We start from the raw sequence: 16,708 nt of genomic DNA, 5'->3' as shown, positions 1-16,708 counted from the left end.
GCTTGGTATGATTTCAATCTTCTTAAATTTGCTGAGGCTGATTTTATGTCCCAATATATGGTCTATCCTTGAGAACGTTCCATGTACACTCGAAAAGAATGTATAGTCTGATGTTTTAGGATGAAGTGCTCTATATATGTCAATTATGTCCATTTCATCTAATGTGTCATTTAGGGCTGCTATTTTGTTATTTATTTTCTGTTTGGATGATCTATCCATAGCTGTCAATGATGTATTTAAGTCTCCTACTATAATTGTGTTTTGGTCAATTTCTCCCTTTAGTTCTGTTAGTAGTTGCTTGGTATATTTCGGTGCTCCTAGATTGGGGGCATAAATATTGATGACTTTTATGTCTTCTTGTTGTATAGTGCCCTTTACCATTATGAAATATCCATCTTTGTCTCTTGTTATCTTTTTCACCCTGAAGTCTGTTTCATCTGATATCACTATGGCTACACCTGATTTTCTCTGGGTACCATTTGCTTGGAGTGTCAATTTCCACCCTTTCACTTTGAGTCTATGCTTGTCCTTGTAGCTGAGATGTGTCTCTTGTAGACAGCGTATGGTTGGGTTTAGTTTTTTGATCCAATCTGCTACTCTGTGCCTTTTTATTGTTGAGTTCAGTCTATTTATATTTAGGGTGATTATTGATATGTGAGGATTTCCTGTCATTCTATCTTTATTTTTCTGGTAAGGCTGCGTCTCTATTTTTTCTTTGCCTTTTTGTGGTTGTCTATTATTTCTGTGTGGTGGTATTGTATGATGTTTCCCTCGGTTTCTTCTTTTATTACAGTATGTATTTCAGTTCTGGATTTTTTTTGAGTGGTTACCCTTAAGTTTATGTCAAAGAAAGTTTAATATTTAGAGTATTCCATTTTCTTCAGCACCCTTACTTTCTCCATTCCCATATTCCAGGTTCAGGCCTTTATGCTCCCCCTTTTTATGTTTTGGTTGCCACAAATTGTCCTTGTTGATGGTGGTCGAATAGCCTTCTTTAGCATTTCTTAATAGTGCAGGTCGTGTATTAGAAAATTCCCTCAGCTTCTGTATGTCTGGAAAGGTCTTTATTCCTCCTTCATATCTAAGGGATATATTTGCTAGATATATTATTTTTGGCTCATAATTTCTCTCTTTCAATAGTTTGAATATTTGGTTCCACTCCCTCCTGGCTTGTAGAGTTTCTGCTGAAAAATCTGATGATAATCTAATGGGCTTTCCTTTGTAGGTTACCGTCTTCTTTACCCTGGCAGCCTTGAGGATTCTTTCTTTATCGTTGATTTTAGACAGCTTCAATACAATGTGCCTTGGAGAAGGCCTGTTGGGATTGAGGTAATTAGGTGTTTTATTTGCTTCTTGGATTCAACGATCCAGTTCTTTCCACAAGTTTGGGAAGTTCTCATCGACAATTTGTTTGAATATATTCTCTGTTCCCTTCTCTCTTTCTTCTCCTTCTGGTATGCCCATTATTCTTATATTGCTCTTTCTGATGGCGTCAGAAAGTTCTTGTAGAGTTCTTTCATTTCTTTTAAGTCTCAAGTCTCTTCCGTCTTCCATCTGTGTAATTTCCAGGTTTCTATCTTCGATGTCACTGATTCTTTCCTCCATCTGGTCAACTCTACTACCTAAGCTGGTTATTTCATTCTTAGTTTCTTCTATTGAGTTCTTAATCTCGAGAAATTCCATTTGGTTCTTTTTAAAAATTTCCATCTCTTTCGTAAAATGCTCATGTTGTTCTTTGATTGTGTTTCTGAGTTCATTAAACTGCCTTTCTGTGTTTTTTTGCATCTCGTTGAGTTTTTTCAGAACTGTAATCTTGAATTCTCTGTCATTTAAATCACATATTTCCATATCTTTAAGTTCCTTTTCTGGAGACTTTTCACTTTCTTTCTGAGCTGTCTTGTTACCTTGGTTATTCATGGCAATTACTGATTTATTATTTCTCTTCCTAGACACCTACAGGAGTGGGTTCTGTAACAGGTTGATAGGAAGAGGTCTTTCTTTTGTTTTCCAGTACTTGTTGGTATAATGTTTTATTTTCTCTCCGACTGCAGCCTTTTTTTTCTCTCTCACACAGTAGTGCTATGTTTTCTCTGCACTATTCCAGCTTCTCACACAATGGGAGGATTCCCTGGGAGATGTGCTTCTCCTCTGTTCATAGTTCGCCTGGGTCATAGGGCGCACTGTCTGTGTGGGTATGCGGAGAGCTTTTGAAGTTCCAAAGCTCTTCCTGCACCAGATTCAGAGCCCATATGTTTCAGCAGTTCTATTTACTCCTGCAGGGATCTGCCCAGATAGGTGGGGCCAGGAGCGGGGTGAGTTGTAAGAGGTGGCTCAGAGCAATGGTGGCAACCACCACCATAGCCGATCCTGCTTCCACTGCTCCCTCCCCTTTGCCGGAACTAGTTGGGCTACGAATCTGTGTCTGCGGTCCACAGTTCTCAGAACAGCAAATATTCTGTTCTTTTGATCTGACACTGCTACTGTTCTGCTTCTAGCACCGGGCAGGTGGGGGCGGGGAGAGCTCTGGGAGGGTAGGGAGGGGTGGGCTAGTCTCAGTGCCTAAGGCTTCCACTCTCTGCTCGTCAGTGAGGGCTTAAACCACCATTTTTTAGTCTTCTTCCCTCAGTGTTTTCTCCGAGGTCTCTGCTGTGAGTGTTGGTTTCAGCCATGTTATATGCTTTCCCCTCAGCCCTGTAGGCCGTAAGCGGAGCCCCAGCAGTCCGAGTTCTTCCCTCTCCCGCAGCTGCGGTAGTTCCAGGATGCAGCGAGCCCGGAGCACTGAGCTAGGTCTGTGTCCTGCGCCCACGCGGCTCCATCTCCACACTTCTTCCTTCCCTCCTCCCTCGCTTGCGCGATTCGCCTGCCCACCTTTAGGTGAATTCAGTAGTGCGCCTCTTAGTCTTGCCTGTCTGCTGTGCAGGGAGTCCTTTGTGGAGTTATTGTTGTTCGATTAGTTGTAAATTCCAGGGGGGCTTTACAGAGGCTCACCTCATGCCACCATTTGATGATGTTTCGTAATTTTATTATCATTACTATTATTGTCAGTGACATTTAAGAAATTCTTTCAATTTCCAAAGAATAACTATTGTCTTTGCTTATTTAAAGATATTTAGTTGCAGGCTCCAAATATGCTGAAACTAATTATACAAATAACAAAGGGCGATGGAAATAGAGGTCAATATAAATATTTTATAAATGGGGAATGATATATCTTCTATTGGATTAAAACACTTGGACTTTATGATTTGAGATTTTATTTTAGAATTTAGCTCATTTTTTGCATAATTATCTTAAGTTCATTTTTGAAAAATTATCTTAAGTTCATTTTCTCATGGAGCAGAAAGACTCCTTCATTTTAAACCCCTCCATTTAGGAGGAGGGGCAAAAAAGCATGGGCATAAAAACTCACTTACATGTAAGATAGGTACATTTTGGGAGGCAAAATATGCATTGTTATTAAAACTCAAATTTCAGCACTGGAAGTAGTCTTTGGTTCAAGTTCAGCACTGCCACTTACTACCTGTGTGCAATTATACAATTTATTTGATTTCTCTAAGCTTCAGTTTCCTCTTCTGTAAAAATGGAAGTAATAAAGCCTTCTCATACAGTTGTTAGAATAATAACTAAGATGTGTAGCTGAGTACTTCATATTAGTTAGCATATAGAGAACGAGAGCTCTTATTGATATTACTTTGGATGAAGAGGTTTAAGTGTACTAAGGAACACAAATTCTCATGAATCAATTCCAAGTTTACTAAATGTTCTAAAGAAAGAGTTTCTTTTAAATAAAGCAATGTTTTGCTCTGTTTAGAATGGCTGTGGAAGTCTGTAAAGGCAGGAATATAATCATAAGAATCTACACACAATCCATGTTTGTCACGTCATTATGCAGGATAATACCATTAGGCTTTTGTGTGTTTTTATTTATGAGAACATCTGAAAAGTAAGAGGTGAGAATTTAGGGAAATTACCTTTATTTTTCTGGTTTTTCCTTTTTTTTTTTTTTTTTTTTTAAGTTGGGTGCTTAAAGAAAATCATCCAGAACTAGGATGGGTTGGATAATTGTGAAACTGTGACAACTGCAGAAATCATGAAATATTAATTGTATCTGTCTACAGAAAATGTGTTATATCAGTCCAGTTGGCATAAGAGAGTAAAAATGACAGCAGTAAGTTAAACATATGGTAACTAAAACAACAACAACAAGAAAAAGTGCTTTTAAAGCATATTTCTATTCAGAGCCAACTCTGTTTTTTCTGCAGCTTTTGTTAATTAACTGTATTTATCATCACTCTCTATGTCCTACCATATCCTCAGTTTTTTCAGAGGAGAAGGGCCCCAAATAACTCAAGCTGCCTTAACTTTCTTTGGCTCAAGCCACATACATCAGTGGAAACAAACTCTGATATTCTGGTCCTGACTGTGGATCAATGATTAATACCTGAGCCAATGTCAACCTTGTAGGAGTTTGATGTGGGGAGGGGGTAGGGGAAAAGGCTAACTCCAACAGATGTGGCTTGGTGTCAGCTGTCAATGGGACTGATTCAAATGGATGTGCACACAACCCCAGGTAGTTACTGCGATGGACAAATGAAAGGGACACCAGAAATAGTGAGTTCTTTGTGTTTATACACTGTCCTAAATGGCCCTGTGCTATGGTGTCTCGTCTCCATGAGGCCAGCTATACATTCCCATTTTGGAAGCACTTGGAAACAGAAATAGTTGGACTGTAAAAAATTACAGCCAGTGATTACATCCTGGGAGACGTTGGAACAGCAAGCAATTCTTTGAGTTCCTCTAAAATTCTGGCCCTGTTGAAATGTGCCCCACGTATAGGCTGAATTTGAGGCCAGAGCACCCAGGTCACGTCCCTAGCTCTCCTCACTAACCACTAGGGTGACCAGTCGTTGCTTCTTAACTTCTTGTAATAACAATTCAATATACATGTGAGAGGATCCATTCTCAGTCATGGTGTTCTGACGCAGTGATGTGTCATCATCATTTATGAACCATGTCACAAGAAGTTGGCTTGTAACCGGATTTATATAATGAAGTTTACGAATGGATCACTTAGAAAAACAAAGCATTTTCAATTTCTCTCTCCCGAGTGTTTTTCTCTTTAAAGGCAGCTTTATTGAAGTATAAATGATCTATAAAAAGCTACATGTATTTGACGTATACAATAGGATAAGTTTTAATATGTGTATACATGTGCAACCATTACCACAATCATGATACTAAACGTCCCCATCACCCCTAAAAGTTTGTTCCTGCTGCTTTGTAATCCCTGCTCCTGTCCTATGCTCCTCCCCACTTCCCAGGCAACCACTGATCTACTTTCGTTTATACAAATTCATTTGCATTTCCTAGAACTTTAGATAAATGCAATCGTACAGTATGCAAGTTTTTTGTCTTCTTTCACTCAGCATAATTACTTTGAGATTTAGCTTTGTGTGTATCAATAAATGTTCATTTATTGTTGAGGAATATATATGTATGCATATACTATCATTTACTTATTCATTAACTAGTTGGTGAACATTTGGGTTGTTTCTAGGTTTTTTGGCTTTTACAAATACAGCTGCCATGAATGTTTGTATACAATTATTGTATAGACATAGGTTTTTATTTGTCTCGGGTAACCACCTGGCGTACAATGGCTGGCTCATGTGGTAGATATACATTACACTTTCTAAAGAACCAGCCAAACTGTTTTCTAAATTGGTTATGCCATTTTACATTTCCATCAGTAGTATATGAGAATTACTTCACATCCTTGCCAACACGTTCTATAATCAAACTTTGTCATTTTAGTAGCCATTTTAATAGGTGTGTAGTAGTATTTCATTGTGGTTTTATTTGCATTTACTTAATGATGAATGATGTTGAGCATCTTTTCATGACTTAGTATTTGCCATCTGTATACCTTATATGATGACATTTCTCTTCAAAGCTTTGGCCTACTTTTTATTGGGTTATTTTCTTATTGAGTTTTTGAGAGTTCTTTATATATTCTGGATACAAATCCTTTATCAGATATATGATTTGCAAATATTTTCTCCCAGTCTTGTCTTTTCATTATCTTAGCCGTGTCCTTTGAAGAGATGTTTTAAATTTCAATGAAGTCCAGTTTATAAATTTGTTCTTTTATGGATCACATATTTAGTGTGATACTAAAAATCTCTGCCTGTTCTAAAATCATGAAGTTTTTCTCCAATGTTTTCTTCTAAAAATTTTATAGTTTTAGGTTTTATATTTCAGTCTATGCTCCATTTTGAATTACTTCTTATATATGGTATGAGGTATGGATCAAAGTTCATTTTTGCGTATGGATATCCAATTGTTTTGGATGTTTGTTGAAAAGATTCTCCTTTCACCATTTAGTTGCCTTTGTACTTTTGTTGAAAATCAGTTGTCCATACATGGTGTGTTCATGTCTGAACTTTGATTCTATTGGTCTGTGTACCTACCTTTAAGCCAATATTGTCCTGTTTTGACAACTGCAACTTTAAAATGTCTTGAAATCAGATGTGCTAGTTCTCCAACATTATTGTTATTTCAAAGTTGTTTTGGTTATTCTAGGTCCTTAGCATTTCCATATAAATTTTAGAATCGTTTTGTCAACTTCTATAAAAAGGCCTGATGGGATATTAATTGGGATGGCATTGAATCTTTAGATTAATTTGGGGGAGAAGTGTCATTGTAGCCATCTGTTAAGGCTGGTATGGCAAAAAATACCATATACTGGATGGCTTATAAAAAACACATTTATTTCTCACAGTTCTGGAGGCTGGAGAACCTAAGATCAAGACATAGGCAGATTTGGTGTTCAGTAAGAACCTCCTTCCAGATAGCTCTTTTCTCTGTGGCAGAAGGGGCAGGGAAATTCTGAGGCCTCTTTTATCAGGGCACTAATATCATTCATGAGGGCTTCATCCTCATGACCTAATCACCTCCCAAAGACCCTACCTCCAAATACCATCATATTGGGGATTAAATTTCAACATATAAATGGGGGAGGGAGAGAAACATTGTCTATAATATTAAAAATATTCAAGTTTTGACCCACAAATGTAATACATCTCTTCATTTATTTAGGTCTTTAATGTCTTTTAGTAGTTTCTGTTTATTGAGTAGGTTTTATTATACAACTTTTGGCAGATCTATCCCTAAACATTTCTAATTTTTTGATGCTATTAAAATGGTATTTTTTAACTTCTATTTCTGATTGTTCATTGCTAGTATATAGAAATGACAACTGATTTTTGTATATGGAACTTGACTCCTGCATCTTTGATAAAAATCGCTTATTTCTTCTAATATTTTTGTAGGTTCCAGCAGGTTTTCTTACGTAGATGATCATGTTGCCTGTGAATAAAAATAGTTTTACTTCTTTCTTTCTAGTCTGTATGCCTTTTATTTTTTTCTTTTCCTTTATTGCTCTGGCTAGAACCTCCAGTATTATGTTGAAGAATAGTGGTATGAGCAGACACCCTAATGTTAATCTTAGGGAGAAAGGCTTTTCACCACTAAGGATGACCACTGTAGATTTTTTACAGATGCTTTTCGTCAGGTTGAGGAAATTAATTTCTTTTCTTAGTTGGCTGAGAGGATTTGTTTGTTTGTTTGTTTGTTTTACAAGGAATGGGTGTTGGATGTTGTCAAATGCTTTTTTTCATGTTTATTGAGATAATCATATGCCTTTTGTTTTTTAGTTTGTTAATATGTTAAATTATACAGATAATTTTTGAATGTTAAATCAATGTTGCATTCCTGGGATAAACCCTACTTGTTTGTGATGCATCATCTTTTTTATATATTATTAGACTTATTTGATAAAATTGTGTTGAGAATATTAATATTTATGTTCATGAGAAATATAGCACTATAGTTTTCATTTTTTGTAATCTTTGTCTGACGTTGGTATGATAGTGTGGCTCTCATAGAATAAATTGGGAAGTACTCCTTTTTTTTCAATTTCTGAAAGAGTTTGTATAGAATTGGTATTATTTCTTCCAATTCCAAATGTTTAAAAGAATTCACCAGTAAAGTCATCTGAGCCTGGACTTTTCTTTCTGGGAAAGTTTTTAACAATAAATTCAATTTTTTTAGTAGACATATGGCTATACAGGCTATCTATTTTGTTAAGTGGACTTTGGTAGATTATATCTTCAAGGAATTTTTCCACTTCATTAACATTGTTTAAATTATTGGTATAAAGTTCTTGATAACATTATCTTAAAATCCTTTTAAAAATAGGTAGACTCTGTAATGATATCACCTCTCTTATTCCCTAGATTGATAATTTATGTTTTCACTCTTCTTTCCTCCGCCTCTTCTTTCTCCTCCTCTTAATTCTTCTTCTTCCTCCTCCTTCTTTCTTTTTATTGACCAGTTAGTGTGGAAATTTATCAATTTTATTGTTCTTCCAAGAGCCATCTTTTTAAAAATTATATATTTATTTTTTTCTTTTTACTTATTTATTTATTTAAATTAGTTTCAGGTTCTCAAAACAATGTAATAATTAGACATTTATCATTTATATCCCTCACACAGTGACAACCCCCTTCCCGCCATCCACTACCCCTCTGACACTGCACACAGCCATTACATTTTTACTGTCTCTATTCCTAATGCTGTACTCTGCTTCTTGTAATATATATGTATATACATGTATATATATATATGTATATATATATATATATCTGTGTATGTGTGTATATATATTTAAAATTATAGTTGACATTCATTATTGTTCAGCTTCAGCTTCAGGTGTACAGTGAAGTGATCAGGCGTCTACATCATCCCTGAAGTGGTCTCCCTAATGAGGCAAGTGTCCTTCAGATACCCTACAAAATCTGTACAGTATTATTGATTACATTCCCCAAATTGACTTTCATAACCCTGTGGCGATTTTGTGGTTACTGACTGTGCTTTCTAATCCCCTCACCTTCCCCCTTTCCCCTTTATCCCCACCCCCCATCCCATCTAACAACCCTCAGTTTTTCCTCTATGTCTCTGAGACTGTTTCTGATTAGTTTGTTCATTTATTCTTTTCTTTAGATTCCACATATAAATGAGATCATATGATATTTGTCTTTCTCTGTCTGACTTATTTCACTTAACATAATGTTCTCTAGGTCCATCCATATTGTTGCAAATGGTAAAATTTCATTCCTCTTTATGGCTGCATAATACTCCATTGTATAAATGTACCACAGTTTCTTAATCCAGTTATCTACTGATGGGCATTTTGGTTGTTTCCATGTCTTGGCTATTGTGTATAGTGCTGCAATAAACATAGGGGTACATACATTTTTTTGAACTAGAGTTTTGGATTTCTCCAGATAGACACCTAGGAGTAGAATTGCTGGGTCATAAGGTAGTTCCATTTTCAGATTTTTGAGATACCTTCATACTGATTTCCATAGTGGCTGCACCAATCTGCAATCCCACCAGCAATGCACAAGGGTTCCCTTTTCTCCACATTCTTGCCAGCACTTTGTTGATTTATTGATGATAGCCATTTTGACTGGGGTGAGGTGGTATGTCATTGTGGTTTTTATTTGCATTTCTCTAATGATTAGTGAGGTTGAGCATTTTTTTTTATGTCTATTTGCCATCTGTATGTCCTTTTTAGAAAAATGTGCAAAAGCCATCTTTTTATGTCATTGATTTTTCTTTATTGTTTTCTGTTTTTTATTTCATTGATTTTTTTCTCTCTGATCTTTATTATTTCTTTTCTTTCACTTACTTTGAGTATAATTTGCACTTCTTTATCTAAATTCTTAAGGTATAAATTAAAGGCATTGATTTGAGATGTTCTTTTCTAATATAGAAGATTAGTGCTGTACATTTCTAAGTAAAGCGTTATTAGAAGTTCACAAATATTCATATATGGTGTTTTCAATTTCATGAAGTTCAAAATACTTTATACTTTCTCCTTTAACCTATGGGTTGTAGAAAAGTAGTAGAAAAAGGGTAAGAGAATGAGATCTAGAGGATTAGTTTAACATAAGAATTTCAATACATTCTCTGGGATGGGTAGGAAGGAGGTAAAGGAGAGATGCTGATGGAGATATGGTTGTATAAGCAGACAGAGGAGAGGAACTGGAAGTTGAAAGAATTCCTACGTGATTACTCCTGTGTTCTTGGTGAAGACTGTGAGTAAGAAGATAAGCAACTTGAGTGTGATAAAATGATACCACACTCTTTGGGGTATGATAGAGAGACATCTTTGTGGGGAATGATAGCAAAACAGAACAATAGACACACAGAAAAAACATTGAATTAATAGCTAAGGATGAAGATCATGGATTTGGGGCCAGCCCGGTGGCTCAAGTGGTTGGAGCGCCATGCTCCTAAAGCTGAGGTTGATTCCCTCAGGGGCCAGTGAGCTGCGCCCTCTACAGCTAAGATTGTGAACAACAGCTCTCCCTGGAGCTGGGCTGCAGTGGGCTGCCATGGGCTGCTGTGAGAACAGGAGTAGGGGGGAGGCGGAAGAAAGTGGAGAAAAAAAAAGATCATGGATTTGTAAAAGCATTTTGTACAGTCTTCCACTGCTTTGCCTGGATGCCTAAGTTAGGTTCAGAGGTAGCAGACAGATGTAGGAATGATTCAAGTTTAGGATTTCAGTGGACTCATTCTTCATTTGAAAAATGAAGTGAGAAAAATTGAACTTATTGATAAGAGGATAATTTAAGGGTTGGTTTACGCTGAAAAAGAAGGGAAGTGAAGACAGGAAGGAATTGATTGATTAGGGATAATGAGTGTATGGGAAAGTAGATCAAGGGACTAGCATTTTTTATGAGGTTGAAAAACAAGTTTAAAGGAACTGACAAAAAGAACAGGAAGTTTAGATTGTGTAGTCAGGCTGTGAGATATTGGAGATTAAGTTGTTTTTTTAAGTTTAAATTTATTGGGATGACAATTGTTAGTAAAATTACATAGATTTCAGGGGGTATAATTCTGTATTACATCATAATAAAACCCATTGTGTGTTCACCACCCAGAGTCAGTTCTCCTTCCATTATCATATATTTGATCCCCTGGAGATTAAGTTTTAATCAGTGAAATAATTCTGTGGGATGACAGGTTTCAGAGTGTGGATATGTAGGCAGGTGAGAGAATTGGAGTAGAATTGGAGGTTATTGGAATGGGGAGACTTAAGAATTGTGGGAAAAGGCATTTTATGGGACATGCACATAGATTCTAAAACCACCCAGGATGATGGTAAGGCTAGGAGTGGAAGAAAGAGTGGGAATCAACTGCCGTTTAATGTTTGGGGATGAATCCGAAGGGGTTGGTTGATGACAACAAGAAAAAGGCATTTGGGGTTGTATACTAGAAGGCACAAACCTGCAGGGAATGCTGGCTCACCTCCTTCCAAGTGAGGCTTGGAAGACCAAAAGCCACCCCTAGTGAGGGCCATAGAAGAGAAGAATACACAGGGGCAGGTCTAGGTTTAAGTTCAGCAAATAAGTGATGGAAGATCCTCTTTTGGAGGATGAAAATGCACTAGACTTTGATGATCAGGAAATGGGAGTCTGGATGAGACAGCAGAAAGATTTGGGAGTGAACTGGAGATGTGGGCATTTGCTTCTCCCCTGATCCAAATATTAATTTGGTGTTATGATTAGAGGGCCTTATCTTTGGGACAGTGATTGAAGGTGTCAGGGATGTGAGGCATGGTATTGTTTATAGACCTTAGGTTTCCAGAAGAACTTTTGATGTGTGTTTCTTTAGCGTTGAAATGGTACTGGAAGCAGTCTGTGAGCTTGCAGAGTTAAGGACTCTTTCAGCTCAGGGGAGTATAACAACATTTCATATCAAATTCAATGAATAAAATATTTCTCCTTCCTGATGACTAAGTTGTCTTCAGAGATTGTCTCAGGGGGTGTAGTTCCTAAGCTTCCCACAAAAGCAAAGACTGTCCACCTGCCCTATGATAAGGCCTGGATAGAGAGCATGGATCCAGGGAAACGTGGGCAAACACGGGGCTCCAGCTGAATTACTGTGGCAATTCCCTGTGGAATCCTGTGTCCTATGATTGTTCTTCTTTCTATCCCTTTAACCATCTCCCTGTTAGCTGCCAAAGTCACCCTTGGATGGGAGGTCCTGATACTGAGTGTATGAGGGGCAATTTTACTCCTTCTTTCTCTTAGATATACCATTAAAAACATTTTATTTCTTTCTTGATGAGAGATTTTCCTCTGAAATGGGTTCAGTGTTTTCCAGAAGAGTAAAGATGTCAAAATGTGCCTTTATGATTACCATCTATTCTGATACATGTGAAAATAACAGGATACAGTAGTCATCCCAAGGTGGTTGTTTACCTAACACGAGGACCTTGGGCTAATTGCTTTGCCTATTTATACCTTAGTCTCCTCTTCAGTGAGACACAGTTAATAACACAGGACACACCTTGCAGGGTTGATGTGACCTCTGCAGTTGACATGTGTGAAGTTTTTAGTCCAGAGCCTGGCATACAGCAGGTATTTAATAAATGGTGCTTGTTACTTTTATTCAGAACATCATGCTAGAATCATACAGAAGTTTAACATGAGTAAACTCACTGCATCTTCACAACAATTCTGTAGAATGGCTATTAATGATGACACTTGACAGATGAGGAAATTAAAGTTCAGTGTGATTCTCAAGGTCAAAGGTCAAAGCCTAGTAAATTGCAGAGCTCAGATTTGGCTTCAGATCTGTTTGGTTTTACACCCAATTCTCGTCCCAATAGTTAGATCATCTTAGGGAAATTATTTAGAATTTAGAGAAGAAATGTTATTGTAATCCTTACTATCAGATAATTTTTTTGGCTCATTTTCAAGCCCTTGACGTAGAACTACTATAAGCCCTTTTCATTTTACTCAGTTTTCAGGTACACAAAGTGGGTAAAGAGACTGGTACCTAGAGCAGTTGGTTAGTTAGTCATAGAGAACTCACCAATTAGGCCCAAATTGGATCATCAAAGCTAAATTGAGGAAAGCCATGGTTGATTTGAAATATCAAGAGTGAAGAGTAGGAGCACTAAAAATCAGAAATATCATACAATCACACTTTTCCTGATCCAAGAAGATCAGAATGCATTTAGTTAGCAGTGAGCAGAGGCTCTCCCACTGAGTTCCTTAATTATAACACCAGGGTACTCTATACAAACATGAGAGGAATGCCATTTCTGGCAGTTCATAAATTATGTGATTTCACTTCCCTTCTTGGGTGGACATATTATTGCAGACTAGGGTAGGGTTTTTGCTGGACATGCAAACTCCCTCTATTCATTTAATCATTGAACATGACAAGCTCCATAATGCCTGGGTTTTTTTTTTTTAATAACCCACAGATCTTCATTAGTTACTGCTCTTTCCCATCCTAAGCCTAAAGTATCGCTGTATTTCTAACATCACCTGCAGAGACACAGTTCTGAACTGGTTCCCTGAGCTTCAAAGGAGACCTTGGAGATCATGGAGTTTCTAGCCCTTTATGACACAAATGAATAAACCAAAGCCTCAAAAGGTTTAATGACTTTTCTGACTTTGCATGACCAGATAACACAAAGGTTAAAACTGGAAAGATAAAAATTGGAGGCTGTATGTTGAGGTAAGCCAGTGTCACAGGTGGAGCACACTTTGAAGATAGAGATATGACAAATTTTTTGGGGGGGTGAAGGGTGAAAGAGGAGGAATTACTACCCTCCTTGAGCTTTTTGTGCCTTCCCTGTAAAGTTTTTTAATATCTGCCTTGTGGGATGGTTGGATGATCAAATAAAGTCATTTACTTAGCAGAATATCTAGTGTGTGGGGTGTGCTAAACAAAAAATAGATTTTACAAATTTGCCTTTGAATTCTATCTACACCATCAGATTTAAAATAAGAGACATTTACTCCACTTTGTATTTCCAGCTCAACTCATTGCCCTTCACTAACCAACTCAACGGGAACCTGTTCTGGAACTATTCTGGATTATGGTCATAAGCACTCACAGGCTCTTACTGCTATAGCTTGGAGAGAGTCTTGCTCTCATCTTCACATCCGCCTCACTCTTGCTCCTTCCTTCCAGCTGCCCCTACTCATTCCTGATGTACTCCATGCCATAATTCCAGGCTACCATGACTGAGAGATCGATACATCCAGCGTTCTATCTCAGTCTGCTATTCCTGTTCTTCTCTCACCTCAGCATCTTTGACTGGAACCATAACTCTGATCAAGTTTGGGCCAGTGTTTATCTCCAGTCCCAGTGAGGTCTAGCTTAAAATCGTTGCTGATTAGCTGTGGCCAACCCTAGTAGTCCCAAATATACCCTTATGGACCCACAAATTTCTCTGAATCTCTCCCAGGCCAAGATAGAGTGCTAGAAAGATGTGGAATTTCATGATCACATTTGGCCCATGGACTTCCACAATAAGTTACTCTGTTCTGTGTAAGAATGTGAAGGGCCCAGGTTCCTTTCTACCTGAATCATCTGAGCACCTGACATTTCTCTTATGATTCAGAGATTGATGTCCCGTGGGAATCTATTTACGAAGCCTCAGACAATCTAGCTGGGGTCTGCTCCCATTCCTGTTTTCCCAAGTCGTAGACATGGAAGGGAATTGGAATCTTGTCTCTTTTCGAGCAGCTGACTTTCACAGAATCCAGACCACACCCATTTAGTGATTGACACTCACTGCACACTTATGGGGTGGTTATAGGGCTGAACCTTGCTTGATTCCCCAAATGAGGTCACCTGTTAATCCCACATGTGGCTTGAACTTGGAGGCATGAAATGCTTCTGTGCCCTTCCCCGTTCCTTTGGATTTGGTCTTAGACTGTCAGCTGTTGAGGTAAGAATATTCTTTTCATACTGCCAGCCTCAAGATTTGACAAAAGTTCTACAAGACACCAAGTATCCACTACATAGAGCTTTCATGATTTTTGCTCAATGTATATACAAGACAATAAACTCTATGAGCCATTACAAAACTACCCTACTTTGCTTGTATCGAAAAAATATTTTTACAGATTAACTTTTTTCCTTCATTCAAAATGGCAATTGTTTTAATGAGCCCTATGGTAGGAGGTTATTGGCAAGTGAAAATGCCTTCTTTGTTTAATAGAAGACAGTCAATAAGAAAATTTACATTGCTTTTCAACCACTAATGTTAATCTGCAGGCATAGTTGAAAAGTAGGAATATGAAGCAGCTTTTTTAGCTTTCATCTGGACTCTAGCTCTCAGGTTGAATTACTTAAATCATAAAGATTATGTTACTTATCACTGCTGGAGACTCTTGTCTTTCCCTGCCTTCCTCTCTCTTGCCAGGATTATGGGGAAGACTGGCACTGCTTTGCTGAAATTCCAATGAGGCAATATCTTACAAACATGATCATGCCGGATATAGGACACTATTAAAATACTGATTAGTAAAAGGGCAGCGTTATAGGCTTTACAAAAACCACTGCAATTCACAGGCTTCTCTTAGTGTTGAACTCTCCCTTACTTTCCTCTTCTTCCTTATTTTTCTTTTTTCCAATTGTAGGAAGTATGGAGACTGAGACTTCAGCTTGTAAACGATCACAGGTCTGGGATAGCTGGTGAGGCAATAAGGTGCAGCTGTTCTAAGGGGCAGCCAAAAACATAAGAGGAAAAGACAGCCACATCTTTTCCTCTTTTTGGTTGTTTTACAATTAGTCCAGATTCACGAGCACATTGTTTAAACTTGCTTTTCCAAAGCCCCATTAATCTCTGCTATTGGTTTATCTCCTGTCTCCAAACATGATCTCAAGTTTTGCCCCAAGTTTTGCGCAGTGGTTAGCAATTCTAAAAGCATGTTCTTCTCTCAGTCAGAGAAAATGAGGATGGAAGATCCCTGAGTTGGTGCTTGTTTAGGAGCTTTTCAAATGAGTTATTAGAGTGCAGAGTTCAGTGTGGATGACTTGGCCAAGTAATTATCTGAAAATATCTAGTATCAGAACTCAGGCCTCTGCAAAGAATTAAAGCCCATGCCCTGGCACATGAAGTTATCATTTGGGAGTGATCAAAATTATGTAGACTTGTCCTCTCTTCTCAATCCTTTTGATATGTCTCTTTCCCTTTGGTATGTTCCCTTCCCTGTTATTCCAAAGGTGATCTGGGAGCAAGACTCAATGTCATTAGCTGAGGACTGAATACAGGGCCACATTTTCACTCAGGGTCTGAACTGCTATCTTTGCTCTGCAAAGGTCTACCTGGCTCTTTTGTTTCTCTTCTCTCAAATGACAAGGACATTGAGCTGATTAGCCCCAAGGTTAAGTGACTTGTCCAAGTGGCCACACAAGTCACTTCCAGACCATGAACTGTAAGTTGTATCACCACACAAGTCTGTAAAGATTGGGCATCTATTGTTTTTTTTCTAGGAGGTAGGGGTGTTACCTTTAGTTTTATGATGTTTTTCGTTTTTAGGAGATGCTACAGTTAATTGAGTCTTTGGTGAGTGCCAGCTACTATCCTTATTAGATGGGCAGTAATACATTATGCTCAATCACTTTCCTGTCTGAATGCCCCCTAACTGAAACAACACCAGAATCATTTGCTAGTTTGGAAAAGTTAACTTGTCTGATAGAACTTACATTGGCTGAAATAGGAAGTATATGGAAATTAGTCTAAGAGAACAAGACTAGTGCATCTCTTCCAAACTTTATGATTATTAAAAAGGAGAGACGAGAAACACATATAGAATTTATCTGG

This window comes from Rhinolophus hipposideros, assembly GCF_964194185.1.
Source record: "Rhinolophus hipposideros genome assembly, chromosome: 9".
NCBI classification, from domain to species: Eukaryota; Metazoa; Chordata; class Mammalia; order Chiroptera; family Rhinolophidae; genus Rhinolophus; species Rhinolophus hipposideros.
Note: the sequence above shows the minus strand (reverse complement) of the source record.